The sequence below is a fragment of the Bos indicus genome, chromosome 3, assembly GCF_029378745.1.
Source record: "Bos indicus isolate NIAB-ARS_2022 breed Sahiwal x Tharparkar chromosome 3, NIAB-ARS_B.indTharparkar_mat_pri_1.0, whole genome shotgun sequence".
Taxonomy (NCBI): domain Eukaryota; kingdom Metazoa; phylum Chordata; class Mammalia; order Artiodactyla; family Bovidae; genus Bos; species Bos indicus.
The window spans coordinates 28513432-28534237 of NC_091762.1; the positions used below are offsets into that span (position 1 = coordinate 28513432).

At 38.9% G+C, this 20806-nt stretch overlaps 1 non-coding gene across 1 annotated transcript; it reads left to right on the forward strand.

The window, feature by feature from the left end:
- The first annotated feature begins 16599 nt into the window (after window positions 1–16599).
- Window positions 16600–16672, forward strand: TRNAE-UUC (transfer RNA glutamic acid (anticodon UUC)). Its single transcript has one exon. It is a non-coding gene; the product is annotated as a tRNA-Glu (tRNA).
- The last annotated feature ends 4134 nt before the right edge of the window (window positions 16673–20806 follow it).

Here is a 20806-nt window from a genome sequence, read left to right on the forward strand (position 1 = left end):
TCTTTCAATTTCATGGCTGCAATCACCATCTGCAGTGATTTTGGAGCCCCCAAAAATAAAGTCTGACACTGTTTCCACTGTTTCCCCATCTATTTCCCATGAAGTGATGGGACCAGATGCCATGATCTTCGTTTTATGAATGTTGAGTTTTAAGCCAACTTTTTCACTCTCCTCTTTCACCTTCATCAAGAGGCTTTTTAGTTCCTCTTCACTTTTCTGCCATAAGGGTGGTGTCATCTGCATATCTGAGGTGATTGATATTTCTCCCAGCAATCTTGATTCCAGCTTGTGCTTCTTCCAGTCCAGCGTTTCTCATGATGTACTCTGCATAGAAGTTAAATAAGCAGGGTGACAATATACAGCCTTGATGTACTCCTTTTCCTATTTGGAACCAGTTTTTTGTTCCATGTCCAGTTCTAACTGTTGCTTCCTGACCTGCATACAAATTTCTCAAGAGGCAGGTCAGGCGGTCTGGTATTCCCATCTCTTTCAGAATTTTCCAGTTTGTTGTGATCCACACAGTCAAAGGCTTTGGCATAGTCAATAAAGCAGAAATAGATGTTTTTCTGGAACTCTCTTGCTTTCCCCATGATCCAGTGGATGTTGGCAATTTGATCTCTGGTTCCTCTGCCTTTTCTAGAACCAGCTTGAACATCAGGAAGTTCACAGTTTACATATTGCTGAAGCCTGGCTTGGAGAGTTTTGAGCATTACTTTACTAGCATGTGAGATGAGTGCAATTGTGCAGTAGTTTGAGCATTCTTTGGCATTGCCTTTCTTTGGGATTGGAATGAAAACTGACCTTTTCCAGTCCTGTGGCCACTGCTGAGTTTTCCAAATTTGCTGGCATATTGGCTGAGTTGTATAGTAAGTTATAATTGAGTTCCTTCCCCACAAAACTTTTGTTTTCTCTGTATTTAATAGTTATCTTTTTTCCATTTTGTTTATTTCCTAGGTAACTATGTTCAATAAATTCATTGCCAATTTCTTAATTTGTTTCTCAATATATTCAGGAAGTTCAGGTAGTCTGTCGATCACATCTTCTTGAAGAAGGCTCTCCTGGAGTTTTCTCACCTGTTTCCATTCTCCCTGTGTGCCAGGTGCCCAGCCCACATCAAAGGAGCTCTCTCCACAGTAGTCTTAAGAATTCTCTTCACGTCTTCCCTGCATTGGATCTCCTGTGTCTTGAGTTCTTTGTCTTCCTCTTGCTTAGCTTCCCTCTCAATGTAATGGAAGAGTGAAAGTGAAAGTTTTTCAGTAGTGTCTGACTCTTTGCGACCCCATGGACTAAACAGTCCATGGGACTCTCCAGGCCAAAATACTGGAGTGGGTAGCCTTTCCCTTCTCCAGGGGATCTTCCCAACCCCAGGGATCAAGCCCAGGTCTCCCACACTGCACAAAGATTCTTTACCAGCTGAGTCACCTGGGAAGACCCAATTTAATGGAGCACAGTATGTATCCAGCAGCTTCCAGAGAAGGGGTACACAGAAGGTAAGTGGTTTGAGACATTGTTGTCTGAAATGGCTTTATTCTACACTGCCCCTTGATTGACAGTTTGGCTAGATAAAGAATTGTAAGTTATAAATCACTAACTATGAAATTTTTGAAAGCATTACTCCACTGTAATCTAGTTTCCAGTATTACCATTAAGAAGTGCAAGGCCACTTTGCTTCCTGATTTTGTGTATATGAGCAGTGATGAGGGATCTTCTTTTTGTTTCCAGTTATTGGTGTGCAAAGCATCAAGTATTGCATGAGCTCCTCTAGGCTTTCCAGCCTGTCTAGCCTAACTACAGTTAGATAAGGCCATGTGACAAATTCTGGCCAATGGCCTAAGAGCAGAAGTGACACGTGTCACCCCCAGGCTATAAGCCAGTGTGCCTCCTCCATCCCTAATTTCCCTTCCCATAACTATCCCAGGAGACCCACATCCAGTGACATGTTTACAAGCTGGAGTTGGACCACCTGAAGTACATCAGGCTTTGCATAAGTGATAACATTTTGACTCTGTTAAACCACTAAATAATTTTGAGAGTTATCTGCTGCTGAAGCCAGCATTAAATTCCCTCACATACACACCAATCTTCTGAAATTGCACAGGGATGTGCCTTGATGTGGTTCTATTTTTAACCATTATACAAGTTAGTAACTGGGTCCTGAAGACTCATAGCCTTCAGTTCTGGGAAATTCTACTTCATTTATAACTTCTTTACCTTAGTTTTCCCTGGCTTTTTTCTTAAACACCAATTATTCAGTTATTTAACCTCCTGTAGTGCTGAAGCCAAACCTCCAATACTTTGGCCACCTCATGCGAACAGTTGACTCATTGGAAAAGACTCTGATGCTGGGAGGAATTGGGGGCAGGACGAGAAGGGGACGACAGAGGATGAGATGGCTGGATGGCACCACCGACTCAATGCACATGAATCTGGGTGAACTCTGGGAGTTGGTGATGAACAGGGAGGCCTGGCGTGCTGCGATTCATGGGGTTGCAAAGATGGGGTAGGACATGACTGAGTGATTGAACTGAACTGAACTGAACTGATGGGTCTTCCAATTTTATATCTTTTCACTTTTATTTTTCATATCTGGATTTTTGCTATGCTTTCTGAAAGATTTCTTCAACTTTATTCTAAGACTTCTATTGAATTTGTAACTTCTGCCATTATGTTCTAAACTTTCTCAAGAGCTCTCTGAACATAAAAGTCCAGACCCTTTTCCAAATTTAGCATATCATTCTCATGCATAATTTCTTGCTTTTATTACAAAGATATGTATCCATAATTTATTATTGTTTTGCATATTTTACAACTATATATGAACAATCCTATGAATGTATCCTTCTTCAATTTGCATTTTTTACTTACTTATCTATATTGATAAAGGTAGTTAGCTCTACTCCATCCCTTCACTGCTCTATGGAACTCTCACACTGGCACCACAGTCTAGTGATGTGCCCATATGTCGATGACCGTTTATTTGATGATTTCATATTGTTGCTGTTACCCAAACTGCATAAAAAGGAATCTGAGGCTCTGAGAGGCATACTTATCTGTGTGCTTCATTACCCCATAAACCTGAGGGCAAAAATGTGGTAGCATGAGGAATTCTGAAGGTGGACTTTAAAAAACCCCATCAGTGATGTGTACTTGTGTCTTCCCTTGGTACTGTCAGAGAAGGCAATGGCGCCCCACTCCAGCACTCTTGCCTGGAAAATCCCATGGACGGAGGAGCCTGGTAGGCTGCAGTCCACGGGGTCGCTAAGAGTCAGACACGACTGAGCGACTTCACTTTCACTTTTCACTTTTCACTTTCATGCATTGGAGAAGGAAATGGCAACCCACTCCAGTGTTCTTGCCTGGAGAATCCCAGGGACAGGGGAGCCTAGTGGGTTGCCATATATGGGGTCACACAGAGTCGGACACGACTGAAGCGACTTAGCATTTAGTACTGTCAGTTTTTGCGTCATACATATAAAAACTACTATTAAGTGAATAAACATTTGCGATTATTATGTTTTCATGATAAATTCATTATGAAATCATCCAAATTTGGCTCTCTCTTCTCTATTCATACAACTTGCCTCAGAGTGTATTTGTATACCTTTCTTTGTCAAAGTATATATTGAATTGTTTGTCTTTTTATTGTAGAATTATAAGAACTCCTTATATATTCCAGGTAGAATTCCTTTGTCAGATACATGTGAGACAAACATCTTTCAGTGTAAGGCCTTCCTTTTTCATTTTTCTTACTGGTGACAAAGAACAGAAGTTTTTCATGTTATAAAAACAACTTTTAACAATTTTTATCAGGTTTTTTGACTAGTTTTCTGTGATTATGGTTTCAGTGTGTCTGCCCTCTGATGCCCTCTCGCAACACTTACCGTCTTATTTGGGTTTCTCTTACCTTGGACGTGGGGTATCTCTTCACGGCTGCTCAAGCAAAGCGCAGCCGCTGCTCCTTACCTTGGATGAGGGGTATCTACTCACTGCCGCCCCTCCTGACCTTGAACGTGGAGTGTCTCCTCTCAGCCCTCCTGTGCCCTCTCGGCCCTCCTGCACCCGCGCAGCCACCACTCCTTGGATGTGGGGTTGCTCCTCTGGGCCGTCACCCCTGACCTCAGGCGTGGGGTAGCTCCTCCTGGCCACCACCCCTGACCTCGGATGTGGGGTAGCTCCTCTCAGCCAGGCTTTTGCAAGGTCCATCGCAGCCAGCACTAGTCAATCTAATCACACTAGGACCACAACCTGGTCTAACTCAGTGAAACTAAGCCATGCCCCGTGGGCCACCCAAGACAGGCAGGTCATGGTGGAGAGGTCTGACAGAATGTGGTCCACTGGAGAAGGGAATGGCAAACCACTTCAGTATTCTTGCCTTGAGAACCCCATGAACAGTATGAAAAGGCAAAATGATAGGATACTGAAAGAGGAACTCCCCAGGTCAGTAGGTGCCCAATATGCTGCTTGAGATCAGTGGAGAAATAACTCGAGAAAGAATGAAGGGATGGAGCCAAAGCAAAAACAATACCCAGTTGTGGATATGACTGGTAATAGAAGCAAGATCCAATGCTGTAAACAGCAATATTGCATAGGAACCTGGAATGTTAGGTCCATGAATCAAGGCAAATTGGAAGTGGTCAAACAGGAGATGGCAAGAGTGAACGTTGACATTCTAGGAATCAGCGAACTAAAATGGACTGGAATGGATGAATTTAACTCAGATGACCATTAGATGTACTACTGCAGGCAGGAATCCCTTAGAAGAAATGGAGTAGCCATCAAAGTCAACAAAGAGTCCAAAATGCAGTACTTGGATGCAATCTCAAAAATGACAGAATGATCTCTGTTCATTTCCAAGGCAAACCATTCAATATCACAGTAATCCAAGTCTATGCCCCAACCAGTAACACTGAAGAAGCTGAAGTTGAATGGTTCTATGAAGACCTACAAGACCTTTTAGAACTAACACGCCCAAAAGATGTCCTTTTCATTATAGGGGACTGGAATGCAAAAGTAGGAAGTCAAGAAACACCTGGAGTAATAGGCAAATTTGGCCTTGGAATATGGAATGAAGCAGGGCAAAGACTAATAGAGTTTTACCAAGAGAACACACTGGTCATAGCAAACACCCTCTTCCAACAACACAAGAGAAGACTCTACATATGGACATCACCAGATGGTCAACACAAAAATCAGATTGATTCTATTCTTTGCAGCCAAAGATGAGAAGCTCTATACAGTCAACAAAAACAAGACCAGGAGCTGACTGTGGCTCAGATCATGAACTCCTTATTGCCAAATTCAGACTTAAATTGAAGAAAGTAGGGAAAACCACTAGACCATTCAGGTATTACCTTAATCAAAACCCTTATGATTATACAGTGGAAGTGAGAAATAGATTTAAGGGACTAGATCTGATAGATAGAGTGCCTGATGAACTATGGATGGAGGTTCATGACACTGTACAGGAGAGAGGGATCAAGACCATCCCCAAGAAAAAGAAATGCAAAAAAGCAAAATGGCTGTCCGGGTAGGCCTTACAAATAGCTGTGAAAAGAAAAGAAGCGAAAAGCAAAGGAGAAAACAAAAGAATAAGCATCTGAATGCAGAGTTCCAAAGAATAGCAAGAAGAGATAAGAAAGCCTTCTTCAGTAATCAATGCAAAGAAATAGAAGAAAACAACAGAATGGGAAAGACTAGAGATCTCTTCAAGAAAATTAGAGATACCAAGGGAACATTTCATGCAAAGATGGGCTCAATAAAGGACAGAAACTGTATAGACCTAACAGAAGCAAAAGATATTAAGAAGATGTGGCAAGAACACAGAAGAACTGTACAAAAAGATCTTCACAACCAAGATAATCAAGATGGTGTGATCACTCAACTAGAGCCAGACATCCTGGAATGTGAAGTTAAGTGGGCCTTAGAAAGTATCACTACAAACAAAGCTAGTGGAGGTGATGGAATTCCAGTTGAGCTATTTCAAATCCTGAAAGATGATGCTGTGAAAGTGCTGCACTCAATATGCCAGCACATTTGGAAAACTCAGCAGTGGCCACAGGACTAGAAAAGGTCAGTTTTCATTCCAATCCCAAAGAAAGGCAATGCCAAAGAATACTCAAACTACCGCACAATTGCACTCATCTCACAGGGTAGTAATGATCAAAATTCTCCAAGCCAGGCTTCAGCAATATGTGAACCGTGAACTTCCAGATGTTCAAGCTGGTTTTAGAAAAGGCAGAGGAAACAGAGATCAAATTGCCAACATCCGCTGGATCATGGGAAAAGCAAGAGAGTTCCATAAAAAACATCTATTTCTGCTTTATTGACTATGCCAAAGCCTTTGACTGTGTGGATCACAACAAACTGTGGAAAATTCTGAAAGAGATGGGAATACCAGACCGCCTGACCTGCCTCTTGAGAAATTTGTATGCAGGTCAGGAAGCAACAGTTAGAACTGGACATGGAACAACAGACTGGTTCCAAATAGGAAAAGGAGTACATCAAGGCTGTATATTGTCACCCTGCTTATTTAACTTCTATGCAGAGTACATCATGAGAAACACTGGGTTGGAAGAAGCACAAGCTGGAGTCAAGATTGCCGGGAGAAATATCAATAACCTCAGATATGCAGATGACACCACCCTTATGGCAGAAAGTGAAGAGGAACTAAAAAGCATCTTGATGAAGGTGAAAGAGGAGAGTGAAAAAGTTGGCTTAAAACTCAACATTCATAAAACGAAGATCATGGCATCTGGTCCCATCACTTCATGGGAAATAGATGGGGAAACAGTGGAAACAGTGTCAGACTTTATTTTTGGGGGCTCCAAAATCACTGCAGATGGTGACTGCACCCATGAAATTAAAAGACGTTTACTCCTTGGAAGGAAAGTTATGACCAACCTAGATAGCATATTCAAAAGCAGAGACATTACTTTGCCAACAAAGGTCCATCTAGTCAAGGCTATGGTTTTTCCTGTGGTCATGTATGGATTGAGAGTTGGACTGTGAAGAAAGCTGAGTGCCAAAGAATTGATGCTTTTGAACTGTGGTGTTGGAGAAGACTCTTGAGAGTCCCTTGGACTGCAAGGAGATCCAAGCAGTCCATTCCGAAGGAGATCAGCCCTGGGATTTCTTTGGAAGGAATGATGCTAAAGCTGAAACTCCAGTGCTTTGGCCACCTCATGCGAAGAGTTGACTCATTGGAAAAGACTCTGATGCTGGGAGGGATTGGGGGCAGGAGGAGAAGGGGACAACAGAGGATGAGATGGCTGGATGGCATCACCAACTCAATGAATGTGAGTCTGAGTGAACTCCTGGAGTTGGTGATGGACAGGGAGGCCTGGTGTTCTGCAACTCATGGGGTCGCAAACAGTCACACACAACTGAGTGACTGAACTGAACTGAACTGATCAAGTTTTTTTCTTTTGTCCTATCTATGGATTTTTTTGTTACCCCAACTTTGCCAAAATATTGTTTTACATTCCCTTTTAGAAGTTTTATAGCTTTAGCCTCTAATTTTAGGTCTGTGATTCATTTCAAGGTAATAGTTGTATAAGGAATCAGTCAAGCACTAAAGTTCATTTTTCCAAATGGACAACCAGTTGTCCCAACATCATTGTTGAAAAAACTGTACTGTCCCCATTGAATTACCTTGGCGTATTTGATGAAAGTCAATTTTCCATGTTTGTGTGGGTCTGAACTCTCTATTTTATCTGATGTCTATCCTTAACATCAATATTACACTGTTTTGTTTATTACAACTTCCCAGTAAGTCTTCAAATCAAGTAGTTCAATCCACTAAATTTCTTCCTCTTTTAAAAAGCATTTTGGCCTAAGTCCTTTTCAATTACATAAAGTATTAAATTCAGCTTGTAAAAATTTTAATGAAAAAAACACACTAGAATTTTTTTTAGTATTCCATTATACCTGGATCAATTTAGGGAGAACTGCAATTTTAACAACATTAAGTTTTCTGATACAGGAGCATGGTTTATCTCAGTTTATTTAAGTCTTTTTCAATTTCACTCAAGTATGCTTTGAAGATTTCATTGTACAAGTCTGGCACATGATTGTTAAATTTATCTCTAAGTATTTCAAGTTTCTGTATATTATTGGAAGTGGTATTGATTTAAAATTCCATTTTCCAATTTCACTGCTAATATATAGAACTGTGTATATTTTTGTGTATTGACTGTTTAATCCTGTGATTTTGCTAACCTCACTTATTACTTTTAGCAATTTGTTGGTAAATTCCTTAGGGTTTTTTATGTGCAAGATTATTATTTGTGGCCTCCAGTAAAATGTTGAAAAGAAATACTGAAGAGTTCTGGTTCGCTATTGCAACATAGGAGACTCCTAAACTAACTTCCTTCCACAGAAATAACAAATATACAGCTACATGTGGAGAGAAATCCAGAAACTAGCTGAGAAAATCCTACATATGGGGCAAATGAAGAATGAAAAAACAATGAAGTAGGTAGAAGAGGCTGATAAACAGTCTGTGCATAAACTTTCCGTTGGCATGGTAACACACAGTAGAAAGGAACTCACAACTTTGTTTTTCCCTGAGGAGTGAAGGGCGTGGACTCAACATCTAACGTCCCAACATTTATTCAATCAGCACTGCATCTATGTGCTGACTGAGACCCTCTCTTTTGGGACACTGGCAGGTCTTAAAGTGAAAGTGAAAGTCACTCAGTCATGTCTGACTCTTTGTGACCCCATGGACTATACAGTCCATGGAATTCTCCAGGCCAGAATACTGAAGTAGGTAGCCTTTCCCTTCTCTAGGGGATCTTCCCAACCCAGGGATTGAACACAGATCTCCTGCATTGCAGGCAGATTCTTCACCAGTTGAGCCACAAAGGAAGCCCAAGAATACTGGAGTGAGTAGCCTATCCCTTCTCCAGCAGATCTTCCCAACCCAGGAATTGAACCGGGGTCTCCTACATTGCAGGCGGATTCTTTACCAACTGAGCTATGAGGGAAGCCCCCAGGTCTCAGCACACCCTCAACTGCTGGGAGCCACTAAAAATAAAGACAACAACTTGGACAACCACAAAAATTTGAGAGTCAACCAGGAACTATAGCCAAGCTTATTGATGAGGTTTATCTTCTACACAAGACTAGTTTGTTAAGACTGGAAAACGTGGCTGTTTTATCTAATACACAGAAACTAACACACAGAGTCAAGGAAAATGAAGAAATAAGAAACATGTTCCAAACAAAATGGAGATAAGCGATTTATCTAATAGTTCAAAAGAGAATTCACAAAGATGCTCACCAAAGTCAGGGGAGCAATGAATGAAGAAAGCAAGAATTTTAAGAAAGAGAAAATACTTTTTTCAAGTACCAAACAGAAATTATAGAGCTGAAGAATAAGTTAACTGAAGTGAAAACTCAATAGAGGGGTTCAACAGTAGACTAGATCAAGCAGGAACAAAAAGATCAGCAAACTCAGACAGGGCAGTGGAATTCATTTCACCAGAGAAGCAAAAGGAAAAAAGAATGAAAAAGAGTGAAGATTAGTTAAGGGACTTATGGGACACCATCAAGAGAACCAACGTATGCATTATAGGAGTCCTGGGGAAAAGAAAGAGAAACACAGAAATGGGCAGATGCTTATTAAAAGAAATGATAGCTGAAAATTTTCCTAACCTGAAGAAAGAAACAGATATTCAGATCTAGGAATCCCAAATACCAAATAAGGAGAACTAAAGGGATACACATCAAGACACATTATAACTAAATTATCAAAAACTAAAGACAAAGAAAGAATCTTAAAAGCAGTAAGAGAAAAGCAACTTGTTACATACAAGGGAGCTCCCATAAGATAAAGAGCATATTTCTCAACAGAAACCTTGCAGGGCAGAAGGGAGTGGATGATATATTCAAAGAGGTGAAGGGAAAGATGACACCAACCAAGAATACTCTACCTAGCAAAGTAATACTTTGGGACTACAGGAGAGACAGAGTTTCCCAGAGAGAAGCTGAAGGAGTTCATCACCACTAGACCAACCTTATAAGAAAGGTTAAAGGGGATTCCTCAAGCTGAAACAAAAGGATGCTAATTAGTAACATGAAACATGTAAAACTATAAAACTCATTAGAAAAGGTAAATAGAGTTAAATTTAGAATATGCTAATATCTTGACAGTTAAAGGTAAATCATTTTCAACTCTAGTATAACAGTTAAAACACAAAAGTATTAAAAATAACTATAGCTACAATAATTTGTTGTAGATTACAATATAAATAGATGTAAACTGTAATTTCAAAATGTAAATCTGAAGGAATATAAAAATGTAGAGCTTTTTTATGAATTTGAAGTTAAGTTATTGATCACCTTAAAATGGATAGTTATAAGATGCTTTATGTAAACTTCATGGTATCCACAAAGCAAAAACTAATAGATAAACCAAAGAGAAAGAGAAAGGAATTCAAGCATACCACTATAGAGTATCATCAAAACACAAAGGAAGATAGCATGAGAGGAAGAAAGGAAAAATAAGAATAGGAACTATAAAATAGTCAGGAAACAATGAACAAAATGGCAGTACTAAGTCCATATGTATGAATAATTACTTTAAATATTTATGGATTAAGTTTTCCAATCAAAAGATACAGAATGGCTCAGTGGATCAAAAAACAACACCCAACTAACTACACATTGCTACAAGAAACTCACTTCAACTTTAAGAACACATGTAGACTGAAAGTGAAAAACATATTCCACGCAAATTGAAACCAAAAGAAAGCAGAGCTAGCTATATTCCTATCAGACAAAATAGACTTTAAGCCAAAAACTATAACAAGAGACACAAAATGATAAACAGGTCAATTTATCAAGTTCAGTCAGTTCAGTCACTCAGTCATGTCCTACTCTTTGCGACCCCATGAATTGTAGCACACCAGGCCTCCCTGTCCATCACCAACTCCCAGAGTTCACCCAAACTCAGGTGCATCGAGTCAGTGATGCCATCCAGCCATCTCATCCTCTGTCATCCCCTTCTCCTCCTGCCCCCAATCCCTCCCAGCATCAGAGTCTTTTCCAATGAGTCAACTCTTCACATGAGGTGGCCAAAGTATTGGAGTTTCAGCTTTAGCATCAGTCCTTCCAATGAACACCCAGGGCTGGTCTCCTTTAGAATGGACTGGTTGGATCTCTTTGCAGTCCAAGGGACTCTCAAGAGTCTTCTCGAACACCACAGCTCAAAAGCATCAATTCTTTGGCACTCAGCTTTCTTGACAGTCCAACTCTCACATCCATACATGACCACAGGAAAAACCATATCCTTGACTAGATGGACCTTTGTTGGCAAACAATTGTAACTATGCACCAAACATCAAAACAAGTAAATATATAAAGCAGACACTAATGAGCCAATGGGAGAGATAGCAATACAATAATAGTGGAGGATTTCAATATTACATTTACAATGATAGATCACCCAGATAGAAAATTAAGAAATAAACACTGGACTTAAACTACACGTGAGACCAAATTGACCCAATAGACATGCACAAAACAGGCATCCAACAGCAGCACAATACATATTCTTCTTAAGCAAATGTGAAACAATCTCCAGGATAGATCATATGTTAGGCCACAAAAAGTTCTTAATAAATTTAAAATTTAAATTATATGAACCATCTTTTCTGACCACAATGTTATGAAATCAATTATAGCAAGAAAAACAGAAAATTCAAAAATATGTGGAAATTAATCAACATCCTATGAATAACCCATGGGTCATGGAAGAAATCAAAAGAGAAATGAAAAATATTTTGAAACAAATGAAAATGGAAAACACAAAATACCAAAACTTATGACTGGCAAAATGAGTTCCAAGAGGACAGGTTACAGCAATAAACGCCTACTTTAAGAAAAAAAAAAAAAATCTCCACAACACTGTAAATCAATTATACTTCAATAAAAAAGAAAGAAAAAGACTCATATAAACAACTATCCTCGAAGAAGGCAATGGCACTGCACTCCAGTACTCTTGCCTGGAAACTCCCATGGATGGAGGAGCCTGGTGGGCTGCAGTCCATGGGGTCTCGAAGAGTCAGACATGACTGAGCGACTTCACTTTCATGCATTGGAGAAGGAAATGGCAACCCACTCCAGTGTTCTTGCCTGGAGAATCCCGGGGACGGGGGAGCCTGGTGGGCTGCCATCTCTGGGGTCGCACAGAGTCGGACACAGCTGAAGTGAATTAGCAAACAACTATCCTTACATTTCAAGGAAGTAGAAAAGAAGAAAATAGGCTCAAAATCAGTAGAAAGAAGGATCTAACAAAGATCAAAGTGAAATAGGTGAAACAGAGACTAAAAAGACAATTTTAAGGTCAATGAAACTAAAATCTGGTTTTTAAAAAAGATAAACAAAATTGACAAACCCTTAGCTAAACTAAGAAAAAAAGAGTGAAGATCAAATAAAATCAATATTGAAATAGGAGACATTACAACTGATAACACAGAAATACTAAGGACATAAAAACTATTATGATAAATTATACACCAACAAGGGGCTTCCCAGGTGGTGCTAATGGTAAAGAACCTGCCCGCCACTGCAGGAGACGTAAGAGACACAGGTTCAACCCCTGGGTCAGGAAGGAGGGCATGGAGGAGGGCATGGCAACCCACTCCAGTATTCTTGTCTGGAGGTTGCCATTATTGGTCTGTTCAGACTTTCTGTTTCTTCATCATTTAGCGTTGATAGGTTGTATACGTCTATGAATTTATCCATTTAGTCTAGGTTATCTAATTTGTTGGTATGTGTGTGTGCATGCTTGGAGAAGGCAATGGCACCCCAATCCAGTACTCTTGCCTGTAAAATCACATGGATGGAGGAGCCTGGTAGGCTGCAGTCCATGGGGTCTCGAAGAGTTGGACACGGCTGAGCAACTTCACTTTCACTTTTCACTTTCATGCATTGGAGGAGGAAATGGCAACCCACTCCAGTGTTCTTGCCTGGAGCATCCCAGGGATGGGGGAGCATGGTGGGCTACCGTCTATGGGGTTGCACAGAGTCAGACACGACTGAAGCAACTTAGCAGCAGTGTGTGCCTGCTAGGTCATTTCAGTCATGTCTGACTCTTTGAGACCCTAGGAACTGTAGCCCACCCATCCCTGGGTCAGGAAGATTCCCCTGGAGTATGAAATGGCAACTCACTCCAGTATTCTTGCCTGGAAAATCCCATGGACAAAGGAGCCTGATGGGTTACAGTCCACGGGGCTGTAGAGAGTGAGACACAACTGAGCAACTGAGCACACACAAACACACGCTAAAGATAAGAAAATTAAAGGCAATATCCCTAATGGACATAGATGCAAAAATCTGCAACAAAATATTAGCAGACTAAATTCAAAAGCACAATAGGAGGATTATACACTGTAATCAAGTGGGATTTCTTCCAGGGATTCAAGGATGGATCAACACATGCAAATCAATATATGTGATATACCGCATTAACAGAATGAAGGATAAAAATCATAGGATCATTGCAATAGATGCAGAAAAATCATTTGATAAAATTTAATATATTTTCATTATAAAAACTCACAACAAACTGGGTAAAAGAAGAATTTATTTATCTGGCTATACCGGCTCTTAGTTGCAATACATGGGATCTTCAGTTGCAGAAAGCAAACCCTTAATTATGATATGTGGAATCTAGTTCCCTGACCAAGAATCAAACCTGGGCTGCCTGCATTGGGAGCGTGAAGTCATAACCACTGAACAACCAAGGAAGTCCTATCACATTTTTTTATTATTATTCAACATAGTACTGGAAGTCCTAGCCAGTGGAATTAAGCAAGAAAAGGAAATATAGGGCATCCAGATCAGAAAAGAAGAACTAAAACTATCTCTTTGCAGATACAACAATATGCCATATCAAAAACCTGAGGATTCCACCAAAAAAAAAAAATTGTCACCATGGTATCCACAAAGCTAAAACCTAATAAATTCAGTAAAGTTGTAGGATACAAAATTAATATACAAAATCAGTTGTGCCCACAAAATGGGAAAAAATATTCTCAAACAATAAAACCAACAAGGGATTAGATTCCAAAATTTACAAGCAGCTCAATATCCAAAAAACAAACAACCCAATCAAAAAGTGGGCAGAAGACAAAATAGACATTTTTCCAAAGAAAACATGCTGCTAAGTCGCTTCAGTCATGTCGGACTCTGTGCGACCCCAAAGACCGCAGCCCACCAGGCTCCCCCGTCCCTGGGATGCTCCAGGCAAGAACACTGGAGTGGGTTGCCATTTCCTTCTCCAGTGCATGAAAGTGAAGAGTGAAAGTGAAGTTGCTCAGTCATGTCTGACTCCTAGCGACCCCATGGACTGCAGCCCACCAGGCTCCTCCATCCATGGGATTTTCCAGGCAAGAGTGCTGGAGTGGGGTGCCATTGCCTTCTCCAAAGAAGACATACAGATGCCCAAGAGGCACATGAGAAGATGCTCAATATCACTAATTATCAGAGAAATGCAGATGAAAACAACAATGAGATATCACCTCACACCTCTCAGAATGGCTATTATCAAAAAACTTACAAAAAATAAATGCTGCAGAGGATGTGGAGAGAAGAGAACCCTTCCACATTGTTGGTAGGAATGTAAATTGATACAGCCACTATGGAGAACAGTATGGAGGTTCCTTACAAAACTAAAAATAGAACTACCATACCATCCAGCAGTCCCACTCCTGAGTGTATATCTGGAGAAAAACATAGTTTGAAAGGATACATGTACTACAATGTTCAATGCAGCACTATTAACAATAGCCAAGACATGGAAGCAACCTAAATTTGTCCACTGACAAATGAATGGATAAAGATGTGGTACATATATACAATGGAATATTACTCAGCCATTAAAAAGAATGAAATAATGCCATTTACAGCTACATGATTGGATCTGGAGATTATCATGCTAAGTGAAGCAAGTCAGACAGAGAAAGACAAATATTATATGATATCCCTTATATGCAGGATCTAAAAAAAATTATACAAATGAACTTATTTATAAAACAGAAACAGACTCACAGAGAATAAATGTATGGTTACTGGGGGAATAGTGGCAGAGAGGAATAGATTGGAAGTTTCGGACTGACTTGTACATACTGCTTGCTACATTTAGAATGGATAACCAACAAGGAACTACTGTACAAAATAAATAAATAATTGACTAATTTAAAATGTTATATTTAAAGCATTATAAAAACAATTACTACATATATACCAAGTATTTTTCAAAAAAAAAAAGATCAGTTTTGTTTCTATACAGTAACAATAAACTATCAGAAAAAGAAATTAAGGAAACAATCCAATTTATAATGGCATCTAAAAGAATAAAACACTTAGGAAAAGCTTTAACCAACAAGGTGAAAGATTTAAACACTAAAAAGTATAAAACACTGATGACAGAAGTTGAAGAAGATATAAATAAATAGGAAAATATTCTGTATTCATGGCTTGGGAGAATTATATTGCTAAAATGTCCATACTAGCCAAAGCCAATGCAATCCCTACAAAAATTCCAATGGCATGTTTCACAGATACAGAAAAAATGCTCAAATTCATATGGAACCACAAAAATTTCCAAAGCACAGAACAATCTTGAGAAAGAAAAGCAAAGCTGGAGGCATCACACTATCTGATTTCAAACTATATTGCAAAGCTGCAGTAATCAAAATAGAATTATCTGGGTATAAAAACAGATACATATATCCATTGAACAGAATAGAGATCCCAGAAATAGAGCCATGTTCATATGGTTAATTAATTTTCAACAGGAAGTCAAGAATATACAGCAGAACAGTCTTTTCAAAAAATGATATTGAGAAAACTGGACAGCTGCATGGAAAAGACTAAAACTGGATCCTTCTCTTACACCACACACAATAACCAACTTAAAATGGATTAAATACTTGAAAGTAAAACCTGAACCTGTAAAGAAGAAAACATAGGAGATGATCTCCTTGACACTGGTCTTGGATTTTTTGGATTTGACAACAAAAACAAAAACAAAAAGTGGATCAGCATGAAACTAAAAGGCACAGCAAAGCCACCGACAAAATGAAAAGCCACCTATGGACTGGGATGGAATATTTGCAAACCACATATTCAGTAAGGGGCTAATATCCCAAAATATACAAGGAACTCATACAACTCAACAGCATAAATAAATAAGTAACCCAATTGAATAATGGAGAGAGGACATTTCCAAAGAAGACACATAAATGGCCGGCAGGTACATGAAAAGATGTTCAACATCATTGGTCACCAGGGAAATGCACATCAAAATTACAATGAGATATCACCTTATAACTGTTAGGATGGCCATTATCAAAAAGATATAACAATTATCAGTGAGGGCGTGGAGAAAAGGGAAACCTTGTATACTGTGGTAGAAATGTAATCTGGTACAACCACTATGGAAACACTATGCAGGTTCCTCAAGAAATTAAAAATAGAACTACCATAAGATCCAGCAAGTCTATTTCTGGGTATATACACAAAGGAAACAAAATCACTTTTTTGCAGAGATATCTGAAAGACTGCTACAGCATTATTCACAGCAGGCATTCCCTGGTGGTCCAGTGGTTAGGACTTGGTGCTTTCACTGCTAAGGGCCCGGGTTCAATCCCTGATCAGGGAACTGAGATCCCACAGGTCACAAGGCATGGCCAGTAATAATAATAATAATAGATGGTGAAGGACAGGGAAGCCTGGCATGCTGCAGTCCATGGGGTTGCAAAGACTGAGCAGACATGACTGAGAGACTGAACAACAACAAAAAGGTATGAAAACAATATAAATTGTCCCTCAATAGATGAGTGAATAAAGAAATTGTGTAATACATATATAGTTGACTCTTTTTTTTTTCCTTTTTTTAAAATTTTATTTTATTTTTAAACTTTACAATATTGTATTAGTTTTGCCAAATATTGAAATGAATCCGCCACAGGTATACATTTTTTCCCCATCCTGAACCCTCCTCCCTCCTCCCTCCCCATACCATCCCTCTGGGTCGTCCCAGTGCACCAGCCCCAAGCATCCAGTATCGTGCATCGAACCTGGACTGGCAACTCGTTTCATACATGATATTATACAGGTTTCAATGCCATTCTCCCAAATCTTCCCACCCTCTCCCTCTCCCACAGAGTCCATAAGACTGATCTATACATCAGTGTCTCTTTTGCTGTCTCGTACACCGGGTTATTGTTACCATCTTTCTAAATTCCATATATATGCGTTAGTATACTGTATTGGTGTTTTTCTTTCTGGCTTACTTCACTCTGTATAATAGGCTCCAGTTTCATCCACCTCATTAGAACTGATTCAAATGTATTCTTTTTAATGGCTGAGTAATACTCCATTGTGTATATGTACCACAGCTTTCTTATCCATTCATCTGCTGATGGACATCCAGGTTGCTTCCATGTCCTGGCTATTATAAACAGTGCTGCGATGAACATTGGGGTACACATGTCTCTTTCCCTTCTGGTTTCCTCAGTGTGTATGCCCAGCAGTGGGACTGCTGGATCATAAGGCAGTTCTATTTCCAGTTTTTTAAGGAATCTCCACACTGTTCTCCATAGTGGCTGTACTAGTTTGCATTCCCACCAACAGTGTAAGAGAGTTCCCTTTTCTCCACACCCTCTCCAACATTTATTGCTTGTAGACTTTTGGATCGCAGCCATTCTGACTGGTGTGAAATGGTACCTTATAGTGGTTTTGATTTGCATTTCTCTGATAATGAATGATGTTGAGCATCTTTTCATGTGTTTGTTAGCCATCTATATGTCTTCTTTGGAGAAATGTCTATTTAGTTCTTTGGCCCATTTTTTGATTGGGTCATTTATTTTTCTGGAATTGAGCTGTAGGAGTTGCTTGTATATTTTTGAGATTAGTTGTTTGTCAGTTGCTTCATTTGCTATTATTTTCTCCCGTTCTGAAGGCTGCCTTTTCACCTTGCTAATAGTTTCCTTTGATGTGCAGAAGCTTTTAAGGTTAATTAGGTCCCATTTGTTTATTTTTGCTTTTATTTCCAATATTCTGGGAGGTGGGTCATAGAGGATCCTGCTGTGATGTATGTCAGAGAGTGTTTTGCCTATGTTCTCCTCTAGGAGTTTTATAGTTTCTGGTCTTACGTTTAGATCTTTAATCCATTTTGAGTTTATTTTTGTGTATGGTGTTAGAAAGTGTTCTAGCTTCATTCTTTTACAAATGGTTGACCAGATTTCCCAGCACCACTTGTTAAAGAGATTGTCTTTAATCCATTGTATATTCTTGCCTCCTTTGTCAAAGATAAGGTGTCCATATGTGCGTGGATTTATCTCTGGGCCTTCTATTTTGTTCCATTGATCTATATTTCTGTCTTTGTGCCAGTACCATAGTGTCTTGATAACTGTGGCTTTGTAGTAGAGCCTGAAGTCAGGTAGGTTGATTCCTCCAGTTCCATTCTTCTTTCTCAAGATCGCTTTGGCTATTCGAGGTTTTTTGTATTTCCATACAAATTGTGAAATTATTTGTTCTAGCTCTGTGAAGAATACCATTGGTAGCTTGATAGGGATTGCGTTGAATCTATAAATTGCTTTGGGTAGTATACTCATTTTCACTATATTGATTCTTCCAATCCATGAACATGGTATATTTCTCCATCTATTAGTGTCCTCTTTGATTTCTTTCACCAGTGTTTTATAGTTTTCTATATATAGGTCTTTAGTTTCTTTAGGTAGATATATTCCTAAGTATTTTATTCTTTCCATTGCAATGGTGAATGGAATTGTTTCCTTAATTTCTCTTTCTGTTTTCTCATTATTAGTGTATAGGAATGCAAGGGATTTCTATGTGTTGATTTTATATCCTGCAACTTTACTATAATCATTGATTAGTTCTAGTAATTTTCTGGTGGAGTCTTTAGGGTTTTCTATGTAGAGGATCATGTCATCTGCAAATAATGAGAGTTTTACTTCTTCTTTTCCAATTTGGATTCCTTTTATTTCTTTTTCTGCTCTGATTGCTGTGGCCAGAACTTCCAAAACTATGTTGAATAGTAATGGTGAAAGTGGGCCCCCTTGTCTTGTTCCTGACTTTAGAGGAAATGCTTTCAATTTTTCACCATTGAGGATAATGTTTGCTGTGGGTTTGTCATATATAGCTTTTATTATGTTGAGGTATGTTCCTTCTATTCCTGCTTTCTGGAGAGTTTTTATCATAAATGGATGTTGAATTTTGTCAAAGGCTTTCTCTGCATCTATTGAGATAATCATATGGTTTTTATTTTTCAATTTGTTAATGTGGTGTATTACACTGATTGATTTGTGGATATTGAAGAATCCTTGCATCCCTGGGATAAAGCCCACTTGGTCATGGTGTATGATCTTTTTAATGTGTTGTTGGATTCTGATTGCTAGAATTTTGTTAAGGATTTTTGCATCTATGTTCATCAGTGATATTGGCCTGTAGTTTTCTTTTTTTGTGGGATCTTTGTCAGGTTTTGGTATTAGGGTGATGGTGGCCTCATAGAATGAGTTTGGAAGTTTACCTTCCTCTGCAATTTTCTGGAAGAGTTTGAGCAGGATAAGTGTTAGCTCTTCTCTAAATTTTTGGTAGAATTCAGCTGTGAAGCCATCTGGACTTGGGCTTTTGTTTGCTGGAAGATTTTTGATTACAGTTTCAATTTCCGTGCTTGTGATGGGTCTGTTAAGATTTTTTATTTCTTCCTGGTTCAGTTTTGGAAAGTTGTACTTTTCTAAGAATTTGTCCATTTCTTCCACGTTGTCCATTTTATTGGCATATAATTGTTGATAGTAGTCTCTTATGATCCTTTGTATTTCTGTGTTGTCTGTTGTGATCTCTCCATTTTCATTTCTAATTTTACTGATTTGATTTTTCTCCCTTTGTTTCTTGATGAGTCTGGCTAATGGTTTGCCAATTTTATTTATCCTTTCAAAGAACCAGCTTTTGGCTTTGTTGATTTTTGCTATGGTCTCCTTTGTTTCTTTTGCATTTATTTCTGCTCTAATTTTTAAGATTTCTTTCCTTCTACTAACCCTGGGGTTCTTCATTTCTTCCTTTTCTAGTTGCTTTAGGTGTAGAGTTAGGTTATTTATTTGACTTTTTTCTTGTTTCTTGAGGTATGCCTGTATTGCTATGAACTTTCCCCTTAGGAGTGCTTTTACAGTGTCCCACAGGTTTTGGGTTGTTGTGTTTTCATTTTCATTCGTTTCTATGCAAATTTTTATTTCTTTTTTGATTTCTTCTGTGATTTGTTGGTTATTCAGCAGCGTGTTGTTCAGCCTCCATATGTTGGAATTTTTAATAGTTTTTCTCCTGTAACTGAGATCTCATCTTACTGCATTGTGGTCAGAAAAGATGCTTGGAATGATTTCTATTTTTTTGAATTTACCAAGGCTAGCTTTATGGCCCAGGATGTGATCTATCCTGGAGAAGGTTCCATGTGTGCTTGAGAAAAAGGTGAAATTCATTGTTTTGGGATGAAATGTCCTATAGATATCAATTAGGTCTAACTGGTCTATTGTATTGTTTAACATTTGTGTTTCCTTGTTAGTTTTCTGTTTAGTTGATCTATCCATAGGTGTGAGTGGGGTATTAAAGTCTCCCACTATTATTGTGTTATTGTTAATTTCTCCTTTCATACTTGTTAGCATTTGTCTTACATACGGCGGTGCTCCTGTGTTGGGTGCATATATATTTATAATTGTTATATCTTCTTCTTGGATTGATCCTTTGATCATTATGTAGTGACCATCTTTGTCTCTTTTCA